The sequence below is a fragment of the Epinephelus fuscoguttatus genome, linkage group LG6 (assembly GCF_011397635.1).
Source record: "Epinephelus fuscoguttatus linkage group LG6, E.fuscoguttatus.final_Chr_v1".
NCBI lineage: Eukaryota > Metazoa > Chordata > Actinopteri > Perciformes > Serranidae > Epinephelus > Epinephelus fuscoguttatus.
This window is the reverse complement of record NC_064757.1, coordinates 24674018-24689046: the sequence shown is the minus strand read 5'-3', so window position 1 is coordinate 24689046 and position 15029 is coordinate 24674018. Positions and strand designations below refer to the sequence as shown.

At 39.9% G+C, this 15029-nt stretch overlaps 1 long non-coding RNA gene across 1 annotated transcript in view; it reads right to left on the bottom strand.

Moving 5' to 3' along the window:
• The window catches only part of LOC125890318 (uncharacterized), a 155509-nt gene that overhangs the window by 114140 nt on the left and 26340 nt on the right, over positions 1-15029 (bottom strand). Inside the window, exon 2 of the long non-coding RNA XR_007449541.1 lies at positions 7031-7186. This is a non-coding gene — a long non-coding RNA (uncharacterized LOC125890318). The remainder of the gene's footprint in view (positions 1-7030; positions 7187-15029) is intronic.

The following is a 15029-nucleotide window of genomic DNA, read 5'->3' as shown; positions in this document are numbered from 1 at the left end:
ACTGAAGCAGCATCTTGACGAGCTTTGCAAATTGAGCAGGGCATCTTCATTTCTTACTGATTTCCATACCAACTTATTGCTTCTCGAACCATCAAATAGACAAACACATTCATACTCACATTTATAATGCCCAATATCACCTCTGATTTATGTCACCCAAATTCAGCAGCTGTACAAAGCTGTCTAGCTCTCAACTACTTGTGTCTTAACTGTGCCTATTTTGGCCAATTAAGACCTTAAAAACATGACTGACAGAGTTGCAGCTTTGGTCTGCTCAGACCTGACAGAAATTTTGTGCCTCCTGACGTTAAGTTACGTCAAGTCAACTTTCTCCAGAGCATTTGTTCATACAGGATGCAACAAGAAGTAACAACTTTCCTCTTCCCCTCACTGTTTGCTCCACGTCATAGTTTGGAAACCACAAATTAGCCGGTGGCATTCACTGTCATTGTTGATTGTTTCAGCAAAAACACAACACTGAAGAAGAGGTGGTAACTCTTAAGTCTTCTAATTCGTCTTAACTTTTTTGAAGGTGGCCACACTAGCCCAGACTAACATACAGCATTTTTTCCAGTTCTTAAATTTGTTGGAGCTAGCTAGCTGGAATTAGTATTCAGTGCCACAGGTCTAATCCCAGACCACCCCAACTCCCCATCGGTTTAGCAAACTTTCTGTTGCTGCGGTAACACACAACCGTCTCTGGAATGGCTCTCCTCCCAACATCTGCCCAGATAGCATGAGCTACAACAGCAGCGATGGCTAACACCAGCTAGCACTGAGAGGTTAAACAGTACAAAACAACACCAAAACACTTCCGCTCTGTTGTTAAAATTGTTGCTAACAGTTAGCTTACATTAGCTGTGTGATGCTAACAGTTGGCACTCTCGCCAATGCTCTACCAATAAATTAATGAACTTCATTTATATAGCACCTTTCATGCATAGAATGCAGCACAAATTGTTTCACAATTCAGTGGTGGAGAAACAGCAAAGAAATAAAATCATACAGTTATACTTATTCAATGAGAAATGAGAGGAATAAATTAATTAACCAATCAAGTAATTAATCAAATAATTAAAAAAAATAGCAAAATATTAAAAACAGATAGTTGCTAGTTATAGTCTATATTAAAAAGAAATATTTTGAGTCATCGTTTAAAAGTGTCTACTGAGCCAGCAAGTCTAATATTTAAAGACAAGGTGCTCCATATTTTTGGGGCGTAGTAGCTAAAAGCAGCATCCCCAAAGTTGTTGTTTTTTTTTTGTTTGTTTTTTTTGTAGTCACATTAGGAACCGTTAAAAAGCAGCCGCAGAGGATCTCAGGGTTCATGGAGGGACATACATTGATAGGCTATCTATAGGAGGGGCAGATGCCATTAAGAGCCTTAAAAACCAAAAGAGGGATTTTAAAATCAATTTTTAAAGATAAAACACAATTATCCAGAATTAAATTAAAATCCAATTATACAGTTTTAGCCATTTTAAAAAGAGAGAGAAAAAAAGAAAGTCATGCTGATTACTACCAGAGCTATGCAGACCAAGAAATTGTTGGGACAGCCCTAATTAGATGTTGTGGATACAGAATTGTTTAGTCCTTGAATATAATATGAACCCTTCTTTATGAAACGTCATCTCCAGGAAAGTGCCACATACTTTAGAGGCCATGTTTAAAATTAACTCTATCAGGAGAGCCACTAGGGCCTCCAAACAGAGTTTATTTCTTGGTTTTTCAGTGGTTAAAAAGTAGTTTTATATAAAACTGCTTTTTCACCCTCCTCTGGAGGCCTATATGGGTTTGTATTGATACACTGTTATGCACCTTGACTTCCTGGACATGGATAGTAGCAGAGGTCCTTATACAAAACAGAGTGAAGTGGAGATTGACTGCAGATTTACTGTACTACTTGATTTCACCAGCTTTTACCTTTTAACACAGGCATGAGTCAGGATTAGCAGAGTCAAATGGGAATTTTAGCCCCAACACACACAATCCAATATTACCTGCGTAAAGTGCAAGGGCGTAAAACTTCTCTCATTACTCATTCACAGGCCTGTCTTATCATGTATAACCAGACAAGCTGCTTGTTGACTCAACCTTGCCTTCCTCAGAGGCAACATTTTGAAGGGAAAATTATCATTTTGATGGGAATGATGTCTCGGTATGCTGCTGTAGCCACTCTGTCGTCTCCAGCTGATAAAAAAATAAAAACTTTAAAACAGTCAGACGCCATCTCTCCTGAGATCAAATTGGGATGTGGTGATAAAAACATGAAAAAGGTTTTTATTTATGCGTTCCATTATTTATTTATTGAAAAAACGCAATTCCAAAGTGCTGATAGAAATTATGGATTCAACTCAAATAACCTTGTTAATGGGAAATATTGGCCCTTTGAGAAACTTTCTCCATCTTTACTTAAAACTTAGGTTTTCCATCCAACGACTGTGTCTGTGTGTGCCTCAAAATTGGTCCTCAGCTTTGGTCTACCATCATGTGCATATGTCCTACAACTTTTATGGGATTTACATAAGTAATCGTCATTACATTTCTTTTTAAAAGTTGGGTTAATCAAAGTTTTCAAACAGCAATAACCCTATATTGTAATGATATTCCTAATGTTTGATGGCCACATTTGAGATTGTGCTGACATTTCAAAAATCTTGGAAAACTAATTGGCGATCATTTCCTCTAATAATGGGCACTCAGAATATTATTGATTAGACTCCAAAGAGAGACGGTATATTGATTTTGTTATCTGCTGATGTTGAGTGCCAACGTTGTTATTTTCGTGTGTCGCCACCGACATGAACACTTGAGACTATCCATTACTGCTTTTCCTCCTTTTCTGCTTTCATTCCTTCCTTTTTCTGTCTTACTCCTTTCTCTATCTTTCCTATTATTCCACTCCAAATGTCTCATCTGTCACAGAGTTGGTGGACTGCGATGGAACAAGCTCATATCTCAGTAAGTCTTTCTCATACCCTTTGGGTTCCCCTCAGCCTCGCCTGTCTTACTCTGCTGCTCTGGTTACTTCTGCTCTATGTGAGGTTTGTGTGTGCGTGTGCACATATGCGCATACTTTAGAGGTGGAACGGTACACAAAAGTCACGGTTCGGTTCATACCCTGGTTTAAGAGTCACAGTTCAGTGCAAGTTCAGTAAAGCAGAAAAAAATCAAATACATAAGGATCTGGTTGTTTTATATTCACAGACAGAATCCTTTGGCTAGAGACTGAGGTAACATTTTGCCCACTGGCGACTTTTGTAAACTATTGTCATTTTAAAAATAAGGAACGTTTCAAGAACAAACCCTGAATCAACACGTTCCCACAAGGCAACAGGACGCAACAGGAAGCTGTAAAGCATCTCTAATGGTATGAAAATGAAAATACTAAAACGCACAGAATAGTAGAATAAAATCAAATCTGTGCATTAGAAGGAGTGTTGGAATTTGCTTTACCTTGCTATATTTAAATATTCAAAGCACCCAAACATTTATCATTAGATGGTCCGTCAAATGTCTCTTAGCATGTCAGATGTGTTTCCAATTCACATCTCCAACACTGGTGAAGCAACGCCGCCACACAACACACACTGTTGTAGCTGACTGGGAACCCGCAGGCAGGCTCTCTAGCTCAGGCTTTTCATTTGCACTCGCCATAGTGTGACTGACTTGTAGCCAATCTGCTGCTTATACTAATCTGTGGTGTACTGCTAAAAGTTTTCAGGCGGAACTTGTGCTTGTGAAATTTGGTTCCACATTATGTGCCTCAATCAACATACCATGTATTTAGCGTGTGGCTTCGCGCACTGGATTGTGATGGTTTGGTACAAATGCACAAACTGTTTCAGCCCCAGTATACTTAGAATGTAGCTGCAAGCGTGTGTGTGTGCCAGTCAATGTGTGTACATCTATATGGGTGGAAATAGAAGGAGGTGCTGTATAAGTCTGTGAGAGTGTGCTTGTGCATATACATCTCCAGTTTCCAGTCATATCATGTGTATATGAGTGCGATACTGTATGTGTGTACCTGCACATACCAGCTGGGTATGTATTGTACCTCCATGTCTGCGCACAGATGCATCCATACATTCTCACATCTGTGCATCAGTGGGTGTGTGTGCGTGTATGCACACTGTGTGCGTACACTATCTGGCATCAGTCTCTATGTTGGAATCTCCCAGAGAGTATCTTCCCCCAGGTGTCACAGCATCATGATAAATGGGCTCTGCACCGCTGAGACAACCACAATACCCCACAGCAATATATTTCCATAACTCCTCACTGCTTTGTAGAAATATATGCCATTTCTTGATAACACTGGGGCACCATTATAACACATTATAGGATAGACCTTTGGCTCCAAAGGCTTATAAAGATGGTTGACTAAGTTTGTAACTGGCTTTGGATGCATCAAAAAGCAGCTGCTTTATGAGTTACCAATTAACGTATTTCATTTTTATAACACATACATAACTCATTAGCAAACACACTTCTTTACTTTATGAGCAAGTTATATGTAAATCACGCTTGTGCCCGGCAGCTATGCATTATTAATTACTCATAAATGTAGATTGTGGTCAGTAGTGGTGTGAAAATGTATAATTGAGGTCTTTGTCTACATTCAGGCTGCAGGCAAATTCGATGTGTGTCAAATAAGAGCAAAGGGCAGACTGCCCATACTGTTACATTCATGTTCAGATCCATCATTTCGCCCTCCAAACAATCGTACTGTCAAGTAGGGTTGCAACAGTATGAGATTTTCATGATTTGATAATCGTCCCAGGAAATATTGCGGTTTCACAGTGTACTGCATTTCAGAATTATTATTATTACCAGTTACAATGAGCCTTAAATGAATAAAAACATGAGGGCTTTTTTGTCTGAACAAGCATTTTTTTGTTGTAATGGAAACTTAAAACCATTTTTTTTAATTGAAGTGTGTTTAAAAAGTCTCCCTTTTGAAAATGACTAAAGATTCTCTGTCCGGTTGCATTTCTTTCAATAACCGTCAATACTGCGGCACACCTTAAAACCGGTATACCCTTACAACCCTACTGTCAAGTAGCGATTATTTGTCGGAGTTTATTTTGGTGCCTGTTGTTGTTCTCCGTGTTGTCTTCCATAGCGCTGTGGAGTAGCAGCATGGATTCTGTAGCACATTTCCACTCACATATCGACGTTTGGTCATGGACCTGTCCAGATATGATGTGAAAGGTACCCTGGGTGTGTTGGTTGTTGATTTTCTGGGACGCCGCATCAAGTTCTGTCTGTTACATGCATTGTCTTCTTTCAAAATACACTTCAGTTCAACAGAAAATTTACCATTTACATACAGTCTCTTTCAAAAAAAACACACTACATCAGAAATAGATGTTTTTTTCTTTCAACAACTAATGCATGTGGTTGGGTTTAGGCAACAAAAACTGGAAAAAATGAGGAAAAAAGAGCAGGGTTTGGCTTTGTAATCTTACGGGACACAAACGCCACTCTCCTAAGTGAAATTTAGTGTTTGTTGGACATTTCCCCCTGATGCAGAAGAATGCTGTTAAACAGCAGCCACTGTCCGCGTATCATGCCAGTGATAGGATGGCTTTTTTTCTCAATGTTTGATGCCACAAGACACTGTCCAAGTGCTGGAGGCAACGGCTGGCCAGAGTGTCTGGACTTATTTGCATCCATAAAAACCTGATTGGAATCAAATTTCAAACCATTTCTGTTTTTTTTTTTGTTTTGTTTTGTTTGTTTTTTTTGTCTAGACCTCCTAAAATCAGTCTGGATACAATCTGTATATGCCAAAAAAAGATTTGGGTTGACAGTCTAAACATGGCCTGAGAGTGTCAGCTGCAGAACCACATTACATGAATAAACTATGTGTTCTGCGTCGTGATCACCTAACCTGACTGCAGAACCACTCAGCTGTCTGCAGCTGCCAAAACTCTCACAACTGTTTGATGTCAGGCTCGATATTTACTGTATTCAACACTCTATTAACCCAGCATGCTTTCAGCTCCATTAGCACTTTATGGGAATATGCCACTGCTCCATCTTTGCAAAATGCTGTCACTGATTTCTGCTTCTCAGGCATATTTCTTGAAGTCAAATGAAAGAAGGAATAACAGTCGTATTATATGTTACACTTTGTTTGACAGTCAGGTTATCACAGCCTTTAGGAAAGCTGCATCCTCAGTGTTAGCAGCTGAACTCTTAAGTCTTAGAAATCATACTGTTCTGTCACCTGAATTACCATACAACCATAACGTTAGTCAGATTAAGCCAGCGTATTCACTGTAATGGATTGCCAAATTTCCAGTCGCAGCTTGTTGATTTTCATGCTGTGCTGAAATGATTGGAGGAAAAAAATCGTGTTTATCTATGTTTACATATCCTGTGCTTCAGTAAATGATTTCAACCTTCAAGGCAACCTTCAAAGACAAAAACAATGCCTCCATCAGATCACACTGTGTTTGTGTCACCATCTTGGTAATGCAAGACATTTACTCCTTGAATGTCATTTGCATATTATTTATGTTGCACTGCTTTTTCTCTGCCCCTGCCTCTCTTAATCTCTGCCTGTTTACAGTACTGCAGTGGTCATCTGAAAGACCAAGCATCAGCACACAACAAGGTATTTCACAGAGGTAGCACAATGTTCCTGATAAAGGAAAAATGAAACACCTTCACTTGATAGGTCAATTCATCCTCTGGTGTAACCGTAAACAGACTCCTTTGAAAAAAAGTGAGTCCCTTGCGAGCGTTGATTACTTCATATTTCTTTATCTTGGCTGCGTTAGCAAAGCAGCAGCAGCTGAAATCAATTGGCAGGTTGATGAAAATGTATAATGAGGGCACAGAAAGATGGTTAGCTGATGCAACCTCATTACCTCACAGCTTATGTTGATCTGCCAGGGTGGACCTGCCAAGTTTACTGGATTTTTTCCAAGCTTTTACCAAGGGAGGGTTGACTAATCTGACTTTTTCACACTCAACATCTGTACTTGAAATATACTCATTGAGTTGTGCACATTCATACCTGGGAGCTGTGCAGTCCAGACACATTTTTCTATAAGCCGCTGAATAGGTCCATTGTGCTCAACGGTGCCTTGACAGTTCGGGTTAATGTTCACTTCCACATTTTCAAAGCTCACATGTCTCACCACGCTCCACTCCTCCGACAACAAATCAAAACCTGCAAAACACATTTTGTAATTTGGTTCATTTTTGAGGACAGGCATTCATCATCTTCTGTATATTTCTACCTAATTACCTCTAAATATATTTTAAATAAAGCTTGACTCCATGACATGTACAAAGTAAATGTCTAGGTGAGTAAAAATAAATTCATATAACTGTGCTACATTTAAACACAAATTACCCATCCTACAGTCAGTTTTAAATAAAAGTAAATCCATCTGAATACTCATCTTGCACATACTAATCAATGCTGGAACCAGTCAATGTTGATAACAGTTGTTTTTTTTTTTTCCTTCCCCTGAACAAAATCAATAGAAAATAGACGGCATATTAGATCCTGCTCCACTTCATCCATAACTGCCATGGAGAGCATTTATTCAAGCGCAATAACACTCCGCCCCTATATTAATATCGAACATGATGATTAATCTGCTTCAAATCCCCCTTAAAATGCCTCAATCGATAAAGAATTGACGGTCTGAGAAGTTACAATATTGCTCAAGCACTTATGGGATGAACACATTAGCTGAACAGATTTTTCGCTGTGAGAATCAGGTTGAGTTTCATGATTTGTCACAGCCACATACATCACAGCTTGTTACATTTCTCTGTCAGCAGAGGATGAAACATTGTGGCTACATCAAATGAAATGAACGGCAGACAATAGATAACCATTAAGAGCGTGTATAAAATTTTAAAGACAGCGAATGAAGCGTGCAAATAAAGTTTGGAATTACTGGATACACAGTATAAAGAGTTTTGTCTTTCATGGCACTAATTGTATTATACGTGCCTCCCAAAGAAAATAAAAAGCTTTTTCAAAATAACTTATTATGCTTAAGCTATGAAGGCGATTCTCTGTTGTGAAAAACTATGTGAATAACATGGATGATTACTCACATAAATTTGTTTACAAGAATGTCTTCAACAGAATGCAGCATGCAAATCTCAAAAGTAAGACTAGAAAACATAAAAAAGTAAAAGTGAGAAACAAGGCTCCCAAAAAGTGTCAGTACAGGAGTGACCTAAATGCAGAGCAGCAGGCAGGTTTGAGGTAAAAGAAAAAAGTGAGCTTTAATAAAGCTGATGAAAAACATCCAAAACAGACAGGTAACAGAAAGTCCAAATGACGGAAGAACCAAAACTAACTGAAAACCCACCAGGATGATACACTGAACTTAGGTTCAGTAACTGAACCCAAGACATCAAACGGAGCAAGGAAACAAAAACACATCATGCTGATGTTTTTAGCATAAGCCTATGGTGTTATATTGAATAAATTAGCCTAGCAGCTAGTGGACTTTTCCTCTAACCATATGAAGCCAGGGACAACAGCAACAGCAGGAGTATAAATTCCACATTACTGTCACATACAAAACCTGTGATCAATTAGTTGTTTTGCTTTCATCACATCATTATTTAATTATATTAACATTTTGTTGCTAATACATCTATAGATTTACTTCACTAAAATTTTGAATCCAGGACTCTTACTTGTTATGTAGTATTTTACAGTGTGGCATTGCTACTAACAGGGAAATTTACCCCATATGGATCCAGCTTTTTATCATAATAATGTGGGTAGTATGTGTAAATGAACTTTAGTAAACTTCCCTCTATCTTGCCCAGCGCCCAGATCTCCTAGCTCTGGTGGGCTTTCTTAGAGCCAGCGAAAATCCAATGACTTTCACTAGCTCTGGGGCTGTTGCTTGAACTACAGATTCTACTTCTGTATATCTGTATGCCCACTGCCACTCAAACAAAGAATTTAAAAGCAGATCAAGAGAGTATAGAAGCAGATCGAGAAGCTGTTACTGTATTGCCTATTTCTTCCTAAAATGTCCTCAGAAACATATTTTAGCTTGGCTGTAATACAAGAGTTTGTGAACAGAGAGTGGGCACCGTACTGTTTCCTGTGTTGTAAAAATGGAGGCTGAAATAAACTGGGAGCATTTATTGGTCCAGTGCAGCACAGTGCATTCTGGTAGTTGTGGGATTTCTACCTCTTGAGCAAAAGTGAATGGCACAGCCCTTTTTCTCCATTTTCTCTGGTCATGTGGCATGAATTCAAAAGCATCTGCAACTTTGTACTGCATAGACAGCCCAGATTTGAGAAAAGTCTATCTTTCCGGCAGTGAAATACTTCTTTTCGTAAGCTTCTTAAGTGATCTGATTATTTCTTTCCCACCTGGTCCTGGGTAAACACTGGTAAAGGGCAGACAAAGTTTGGCCAAAGATGGTAGCCATAATCAAAAAGGTGCCATAAACGGATGGACAATGCATATGTATAGCAGATATTCTGTTCACAAGAGCAAAGGACAAGTTAATAATTTTTGGCAGTATGAATATCCACACCAAATAAATAAATAAAATAAATTTTGTGTGGGAATGATTAGGAGTCAGCTAAAAGTTTGACTTGATTTGAGTATACTTTTTCTTCCTCTCAAACACTCTCATCAAATTTGCTAAACCTGCCCACTCAAAGATATGTAAACTATGGACAAACATGAACAATGATGAGAATCAAATAACATTGATCTTAAAAGATGGTACTCCATCACAATCAGGGTTAAGACATGGTAAAATGGTAATTTGCCTAATTTGACTCCTTTCCCCAGGTAACAGACTCACCCCATGTAACCACCTGACAATTAACTGCCATCTTTGACAGACTAATGTGTGAGTTAATCACAAGTATGTGAAAGCTAACTGCTCCACGTCTTGGTCATTTGAAAGTGAGTGGTGTCATCATTTTTTCATCCAACACAGTTTGACTTGAACTGGGATAAGAACAGCCCCCTCTGATTTCCTCTCACTTGAGGAGCTGCTGCTCTAATGACATATCAGTCTTAGAACCATGAATACATGGACTGTAAAATTGAAGAGAGTGCCGTCACATTTATTTCACCCGATTTCTTCTTCAGGCTTCAAGCGTCTGTGTCCCCCTGTAGTTAATTGCGGTTCTAAGCTGACGCGATGCCCTCCCTGTCTATTACGTCGCGCCTGGCTATGTCTGAATTGTCTGTGTTGATGTGAGTCACTCTAGGAGAGAAATTCAATTACCTCCCCTCTCTACCCAGTCATGGCCCTGCCCAGCCAAGCTGAAGTATGACTGATATCTGAAGGAGAGGAGGGAGAGAGAAAGAGAAACAGAGAGGGGAAGACAGAAAGGGGGAAGTAAACTGAATGTGTGTGTATTTGAGAGCAAAACAGCGAAGGGCTGGTAAATAGATGGAGACAGTAAGATGGAGAGAGCGTTTAAAAGAATGAGAGACAAGCAGAGATGAATGGAGAGAAACAGGAGATGCGGAATATAAAGATGCATTCCCATGAAAACATAATCTGACATTCACCATCCAAGCAATTTGTCCTTGATGGAGGCCTGAACGATATGGGCGTCACATCCCGGAAACACGATTATTGGTAGCTGTTTGGTTTTATGAGACATCAAATAAAATTCCAAACAAATGGATCTCCTCACTGTGCTCTGGGCTCAGGCCTCCGAAAGGAATTTCATCTCATGGCATGTAAATCTTTTTATTTATTGAATTTAACACAATATTTTATGACTAATTTTAATACTTGTCTCAATATCAACACCAGTCACTGACATAATTTATAACACTTGGCGAATAATGCTCCACTCTATAATCTCACCGCCTATTTATTTTTTTACCCCCATCAGACATGTTTCTCAGTAATCCAACACATTCAGTCAGTTTTATTAGATTTCAGAGAACGTTTTTTAGTACTGCAATCAAAGGAAAGTGCGAGATGCAATCTGCATAATGTTTAAGTATGCATATTGTTTCTTAATTGCACATTGTTTTTTAAAAGCTCTGAGAAGAAAAGTGCAAAAAAAAAATGCAATGAAAAAGTATTTTGTTATAACACACACACTTAAGTATGAAGAGGATGCACAGGTATAAAAAGAAAAGTCAACGGTGCTGTTATAGTTGGGTTGATTTCTGGTTTTGCTGGTCCTGTCTGGTGTACAAACTTAAATCTGTTTGATTTTATGCAAACTGGCTGAACCACTATTACCCTTTTTCCACTGTCACTCTTGGCGCGTCAGGTAAAGCCATGCCGCACCGATCTGTGTTTCCATTGTCAGTTTTAGTGCCATGCCAAGCTTCACCAGAGATGGACCTTCTCAGGAGTCGGTCCAAAAGCCGGCCGCCAGCCCTCCAGTGGGTGGCGCTGACGTCTCGACGACCGCATCTAACTGCTGATGGCCACATTCTACTGCCCAAACAAGCGTGTGTGTTGCAAGACTGAACTCACCTCTGTCTGCAGGAGACCAGAGAGAAAGGCCTTTTCTAAAGTCTCAGCATGTTCAGCTCTCAGTGCTTTTGTAGCTTCTAACTGAATCTCTTTGGTTTGGAGTTTAGTTCCTTTCCTGCATCCTGTTTTTACTTTAGATATCTGCTTTATTTTAGTTTTTCATGTTCGCTATCAGCCGTATTAGATATTGTGTGAAGTTGCTGCTCGAAAACTCAACATTTCCTTATTTTGCTGCTTCACAATAAAAGTTTAAACATAACAAAATAACGGGGAACTTTTATTGTGAAGAATCTATAGGACATGAAATGTGTTATGTGCAAGTCTAATAATACGGCAGGGAGGAAGAGTAAAAGCAGACGCAGCCACAGTGAGATGTTGACGAAGAGCTGCAGACAACAGGCTCTTACTGCACCTCTGCAAACAGCTCACCTCCAACAGGTAAACTTCTTTTACCTGCCCTGCTGTGGAAAAACACATGCAGAAAAAATAACAGGGGACTTTAGCCATGGATCAGCCCGCTGCCTTTAAATGTCATTACTCAAGACAAGCTATCATCACTTTAAGACTGTTGTTATAGAAATGCAAATCCCTGCTGTGCTGGGCTGACAGCCCAAACCAAGCCAAGACAGCCCATGACTGTCAAAAAGGGGTATATTTGTCATTATGTCAAGTTCTGGCAAATCAAAAAGCGAACTACATCATCAACCTGTGCTGACAGCATCACTGCGTTAAATCCAACTTGTATTGCATTAGAAATGACAGTGTGATATATCAAATATTATGTTTATTAACGGCCTTATGGAGACATCAGGGTCTGACGGGCCATGTGTTTTTACTGCCAGGCCCAGGCAACATGAAGTAGATCAAATTTCAGATAGTAGAGGCAGAGTAGCACACGTTGTGTTTACTAAAAAGTTAATGTGTTTTTTGGGGTATGATGAGAGGAGACAGAGCTAGTCTCTCAAGAAAACTAAAGCTTCACCAATATTGCAACAGTTTGGATTTGAAGCTGATGAAAGAGGTTTCCTTACTGGCTGCAGGCAATGCTGCACTGCCCTTTGGAGCTGAACTTTTGTCAGACGCCATGTTTCTTTTATTATTCCTGTTGCTCACACTGAAAGCACCGAAATGGACGAGGAGTGGCTGATTCATGAAGTTAAAATGAAGAATTATATATACGATACCTTCTTATTTCACTACAAAAACAACAGTAAGGTGACAGCTGACTGGAGGGAGATCGCCAGGGGGATGAAAAGCTGAGTGACTATTGCTAATAACAACCTATCTGCAATTGGTCATATTTGGTTATATTCTGTTTAAAAAGTGGAACATAGGCTACAACGATAGCAAGGAGGCTTCTCATCTATCTTTAAAATGTTTACGTGATCAGTTTACACATAACAGAAGTGCATGGATTCAGTGTGGACAGAGCTCCAATGTTACGTGATGATATTTAGGCGCTCATTTGCTGTTAGGACGTATTGTTGTCGGACAAGTCACTTATATTACGTCATTACCAGTGGGAGTATTTATTGGTCCAGCGCGGCAGTGCATTCTGGTAGCTTTAAGTTTTCTACCTTTTGAGCAAAAGTGAATGCCTCAGCATTTTTCTCTGTTTTCCTCTGTTTTCTCGCATGTTCCTGACAGCCCAGTATGGTGAAGGACCATCTCTCCACTCATTACGGGGGGACAGAGAACACACTTGTCTGAGCATATGGGGAATGATTTTGATTTTGCCAAGTACCAGGCTCATAACATACATGATGTATGTATATATTTATATGTTTGTTAGAAAATGTTACATGTAGCTGTAAACATACAGAGACATGTTGTCAGTAGTGTGTGCAGCTCATGTTGGGATTATAATAAGTGCAGGAGGGTGGATGTGGCGATGGCGCAGCCGGAGGAAATATCTATATGGAGACTATTTTGACACTTATCTTTTATGGACTGTGAGCGTACACTTAACAGTGGTATGGTTTATTGTTTTTATCATTATGGTTTATTTGCCTCTATTTCATCTATTAGTATATATCAATCCCTGCCTATTTGATTTTTTTTTTCCTGCCTGGTGTTTTTTCCTTTTGAGGTGGTTTGGTGTTGAAAAACTTGAAATTCAATAAACTTAAGTGATAAAAAAAAATAGTCGTGATCATTGCACTTTTCTTATTTTCTACTGATCTATATAAACACACTAAAAATATACTTGTCATATGAAACAGCCAGTGGTGGAGATAAAACAATACAAAGGTGCTGCACCAGCCAGTCCCCACATTGCTGTATTTTCCAATTCCACAAGAGCATGACCAAAAGGTCCTGACCTCATTTTTTATGAAGATGTTCAAGAGGAACAAGATAACATTAAAGTGGAGGAAGAGGAGACACCTGAAGATAAAGATGATGAAAAGTACAACCCAGAGCACAGTGAGTAATCTTCAGATAATGCAGACACCCCTGAAGACCGTCAGGGTGAAAAGGGGACGTTTTTGTCAAAGAATGAAAAGATAACCTGGTCCTCTTCACAAAGTGGCAGTCAGGGCCGAATGACAGCGCACGGTGAGATCAAGATGACCTCGGGCCCTATTAGACTGGCAGTTTCCCATGGTCAGGACATTGTCTCTGTTTCATCTTTTCAGCACAGCAGTGTAGGGGCAGGTCCACTCAAGTTATGAGAGCAGAATACTAATATACCTCCACATGGCCAGTCTTATGAAGAAAGCCTCCCCATTGTGCTGAGTGAGAGCAGCACCATACCTCAGCTGCCAGACCAAATATCCACATTATCTCCTCCATCGCCTCCAGACTAGACCAGTTCAACTGTTTTGGATCCTCACATCTCCTACAGTGAGCAGCTAGCCACCTAAAACATCTCAGTTCAGCCCTTTTTCCCTGCAGACAGAAGTTCTCGCTAACAAGTTTGCATTGCACTAGTCAAATAGTGAAGATTACCTCTCTTCTTCATCAACCACTGTACGTCCCTCATGTGGTCCTAGCCAGACCTATCTAGTGCTGTGCCAGTGTTGAAAAAGGTCTGGCTGAATCCATCATAATTCTGCATTTAGTGAAAGAATGCTCAGGGTTGTAAGTATTTCTTTTCACTAACAAAGACCACACCAACAAAATAATGATTTTGAATGGTTGGTGCATATAATGGATAATGGGTTTGGAGGAAAACATGAAGGGATGAGGATAGAGGGACCAGAGAATGAAATTATAAGAATAGAGGGGTGATAGGGTGTATAATGAAGGGATGAGGGAATGGAGGGTGAGGTTGAAGGGATGAGGGTTGGAGATTAAGGACAAAGGGATAAGGGACGAGGGGTGAAGGGTGAGGGATAAATGGATAAGGGGCGAGGGTCCGAGGGATGAAGGGATGAAGGTCCGTGATTCTTGGCCCTCGTGGATGGAGGAGAGGATCGATCTGCAGTTGGAGAGATTTTGTGGGGCAGATGGAATGGAGGAGCTGGCAAGGCCGAGGTACAGTAGGAGTAGGAGCCGTGGACCGTTGCGGCTCTGCCTGGAAGTATGTCTGTAGTCTGACTGCTGCAGGAATA